Below are 4824 nucleotides of genomic sequence, written 5' to 3' on the forward strand. Positions count from 1 at the left end.
GCCTGAGTTTTGTGGCTGTTCTTGTTCTCCCAGCCTGTGATTGTACCATGAGACCGCTAAGCAACACCTATGAAATTACACTAGCTGTGTGCCTCTCATCAAGTCACTTCACCTCCACCTGCCTCAGCTTCCTTAACTGTAAAATGGGAATAATACTGAGAAAATTGTGTCTGACACTGTAAATGGTAACTTTCATTATTGTACATAGTCATGTAATGAATGTATTGAAACTCACTGAATTCAAGAGGGATTTTTCCATGTGAAAAATGGAAAATAAGTCCCACTTCCCTACTTTTGCTCTGGTAGGGACATTGCCCTCTCCTATCAACACCCAGGGTCTACCTCCTCCCAGGAGAAGAGCTTGAGCCCACCCCATTTTGCCCTTGCAAATTCTTCCAACCTTTTGAGGGGAGCCCTAGGTCTTTTCCCAGAGTAGAGGGGAGGAAAGGGAATGGGTGGATGACAATCTCATCTCTCTAGCCAGCTTCAGAACTCTTTCCCTCTATCCCTGGGAAGGGCAGAGTAGGCCCTGCTTGGCCTCTTACACAGTCCCAGCCACCCCACCCCAACCCAGATCCCTATTCTCATCCCCACTGAGTAAAGCGTGTCCCCAGCAGCCCTGCTCCTGGGAGGAGGAGACTAGGAGTGCACAGTCCAGCCTTGGGCTTCTCTGGCTTGGACTTGGGGCAAAGGAGCAGGAAGCGGTACCTCCTGGGTAAGAGAATTCATGGGACAGGAGGCTGGTTTGCGGCCCTGCTGCCCAGCACATCTCCTCTGTGGCTCCCTTTAAAATGTCAGACACATATGAGACACAGGCACGTGATAATAGGGGTCTGGAGTAGGTCACTGACCCACCAAATGTCATCACAGGATTCCTGGGGATCACCAAGTGGGCAGAGGTCTTGGGGGGGTGATGTCCTCAAGGTTATGTCAGCACACTCCCAGACAAGATTCTGCTTCCAGCCCAATGACAGGTATCTGCCCAAAGGGGGAGGGGGGCTAAGACAGATCAGTCTCAGCTTGGCAGCAGAACACCGGGGCCAGAGGCAATGGATTATTGTTTGTCCTTTGCTCTTGAAGACAAGCAGGCTATCAACCAACCATGCTATGATGACATGCCAAGTGAACTGGATTTAAGTGAGACAGGGCTGTGCAGAGTCTCCAGCCTCACTTTCCCCTCTGGAGCCATCTGGGTCTAATAGCCAGATGTGGATCAGGATGACTGGAGAAGGTTCTAGATGTAGTGGGAGACTTTGGCCTTTTTAAGCTAAGGTCTTTAACAAGTCTCAGTTTGTCTGAGGCAACGCCCATGGAGTGATTAAGGCTAGGTAGGGAGAAATAAAGCCAAGAATGAGCTCTGTTACCTACTTTAAAAAAAAAAAAACAGTCTGAGAGGGGAAGACCTTTAGGGCTTCCAGCCAAAATAGAAACAATTGCTATTTTTACTCACTGGAATCCATCAGAGCCATGACCCAGTGGGGCTTGACCTAGGCCCCATGATTGGCCAATCAATGAGAGCCAGTGATTTGGGTTTAAAGTGAGGTCCACAAGTCACTAGGTCTCTCCATTTGCTATTCCGTATTCCCATTCTGTCTCACAGGATCCAAAGGAGTCTGTGAGCTCACCCACATGGGCATTTCACCAAAAACACAGGCAGCAACCCATCCATCCACTTAAGACACATCTCAACCAGCTTACCAAGTACATTGTACAGTTTACAAAGCTTTTTACAAGTGTCCTCTCACTTAAATCCCCACAACCTGATGAGGTTCAACATTACTATCACCCCTATCTTACAGGGGAGGAAGACAAAGGCAAACAGAGGTTAAGTAAGTTGACCAGGATCACAAACTAACAAAGTGTCTTTGGGTAAGATTTGACCTCAGGTCTTCCTTCCTCCAAGCTCAGGGCTCTATCCACAGGACCACCAGCTACCCCACTATCTACCCACCCACATCTCTCCATCTATGTATAGATATTTAACTGACACATTACACAATGAAAGAAGTCAATGAAAGTTCCTCTCCTGAATCTGGCACCAACCTTTAGGTTTCATTATATCACATTATTCTCCTTCATGTACTCTTTGGTTCAGAAAACTGGACCCCACATGTTTGCTGTTCTCTTCTCCACTGCCTGCCTTTTGACTTCTCCATGTTAAATCCGCTCCCTGAATCTCTAGCTTTCCTCATAGGTCATCTCAAAAGCTAACTCTTGGTCATGAGATCGTTCTGACCCTCCCTCTCCCCCCCATGTTAATGCCTTCTAAGCCTGCCCAAGCATCTCTTAATTCTGGTGTCTTCCCTCTGTTAATTATCTCCTAGATAGTCTGTTGGGGCCACTGAGAGGGACAATAGGTAGAATCCCAGGCCTGGAGCTAGGAAGACCTGAGTTCAAATTCTGCCTCAGACAATGACTAGCTGTGAAACTCGGGGTCACTTAACCCTGTTTGCCCCATTTCTGCATCTGTCTAATGAGCTAGAGAAGGAAATAGCAGGAGCACTCCAGTATCTTTGCCAAGAAGACCCCAAATGGAGTCAGAAGAATTAAACGTGACAATACACAAGAACAACATTCAAATGGTCAATAATACTGGACTTCGTATATATTTGCATGTTTTCTCTGTGATTCCATCTTAAGCTCCTTGAGGGCAGGGACTGTACCCCCAAGGCCTGGAATGAAATAAATGTTGATTCATTTATTCTGGGTCCCTTCTGTCTCACCAGACTGTGAGCTACTGGAAGGCTATCCTCTCCCCAGGATCATTGCTAACCACTGGCACTAGCAGCTGGGGCAGAAGGGATTAGGATTATAATACAAAAGTCAAAACCTTCATTTATTAAGCCTCTACTTGTTTCAGGTACTAGGGAAAAAGAATGCCAGCAGAGGCACATTATCTTCCTATTCAAGCAAAACACACATATATTAAAAAACAAACTTGACCATTCTATAGATTCCAGCCATTTTTGCTCTAAACACTGGATTTCAAATTCAAATTTTGCCTTGGGCAAAATCTGTACCTCGTCTGGGTCTCAGTTTACTTCTCTGTCAAAATAAAGGGGGATGAGATCTGTGACCTCAGATCCACACAGTGGAGGAAAAGGCACCAGCACAGATACAAGGAGACAGGAAACAGGTTATATATATAACACAAGGAAACAACACCCCTCTAACTAAACACAGATGGAGTCATCTGTGTGATTTAGGCAAATCACTTCCCTTCCTGAAACCTCAGTTTCCTCATTTGTAAAATGGGGGGGGGGCTTTCCAGTGCTAAGTCTCTCTGTCTATCTCAGACACACAAAGTCAAATGAATTCAAGTCCACAAGAACAATTCTGGTGCCCTTCAGGCTGAAGGTTTTATTGGAGTTGGAGGTGACAGTTATAGACATAACCCCCCAATTCCTCCTCCCCACTCCTCAATCCCCTCCATTTAGGCCTCTGGCCTCTTGGGGAGAGCCGGGAGAAAACCCTGGTCCTTACCCCACACCCCCATAGCACCATCTGGTTGACTCCCCAGTCTAGGGGGAGGGGAGCTCCCAGAAAGGGGATGGGGGGAAGTTACCAGGTGGCCAATGTGTGTGGGTGGGGGGTGTTCTTTGTCCCCAGTTGCAGACCTGAAGGATAGCACCATCGTGCAAACAGGGAAGAGGGGAGAGGGGATGAGAGGCAGGCCTCCTGGAGGTGAGACAGAGGGAGGGGTGTCCTATGACCCCTCTCCCCAACCCGGGGACCTGCAGCTGGAACTGTGCGTGTGACTGGGCGGCCTGAAATTTGGGCTTGGCCTGAGGGAAGCACCTCAAGATTCCCACATTGCCTAGACTGGGAAAGCTGGCAAAGGGAGAGAGATGGAGATAGGGCTTGAAGAGAAACAGGGAGTCTGCAACCAGGACAGAGAAAAGGCTATGGCTTCATTATCTGTGGTATTGGTAAAGTCTCTTTGTCTCTGAACCTCAGTTTCCAAAGATGTAAAATGAGAGTTGAATTGGTGGTCCCTAAGGGTATCCTCCTAGATCTGACTTTTTGTGCTTCTGTGACTCACTGTGTGGCAAATCCTCTCCTCTTCATGGGCCTCAGTTTCTTCATTTGTAAAATGAGGGGGCTCTGAGGAGAGGATCTCTAAATTCCAGCCCTAAATTTTAAGACATAAGGATTGGACAAGACTGACTTCTCATGCCTCCCCACCCCCCCATCCTGCCATCTCTGGCATCTTCTGATTATGTGAAATGAGATCTGGAGAGAGGAGTGTCTACTCACAGACCCACAAAAGGGCAGAGCTAGAAGGGTCCTTCTTAACTATTAAGTCCAACTGCCTCACCTCATGGAAAGGGAAACTGAGGCACAGAAAAGGCAAAAGAGACCAGGCCAAGTCATAGAAGGGCCAGCTCAGGGCCAGGTTTACTGGCTCCCAGCCCAGGGTCTGGCCACCATGCCTGGTTGTCTGGAGGGGGGAAGGTCTGGAATGAGAGGCAGCTGATGGGGTAAGAGGTTTGAAGAAGGAAAGCATTAAGGAGATGAAGTGTACAATGGGGGGATGGGGAAGAGGGGAGGTCTGGTTAAAGGGCCCCCATTGAAACTTAATGGGAAGGGTTCAGGGTTTTATCTTCCTTTCAGTTCTCCCCTACCCCCATCCCCGTACCTTTAGATAACAATTTAAAGAAATCATTTATCACAAAAAAGGGAATTTTTTTTCTCATTGATAAGGTGGTTATGTATACCCCAGAGTTAAAAATAAAGCATGCTGTAGAAAAGGTTCTTAGCCCTCCCCCAACCCCCCCACCCTAAAAACCCCCATTTATAAAGTAAACCCCTAAAAATATGGGT

This window comes from Macrotis lagotis, chromosome 1, assembly GCF_037893015.1.
Source record: "Macrotis lagotis isolate mMagLag1 chromosome 1, bilby.v1.9.chrom.fasta, whole genome shotgun sequence".
NCBI lineage: Eukaryota > Metazoa > Chordata > Mammalia > Peramelemorphia > Peramelidae > Macrotis > Macrotis lagotis.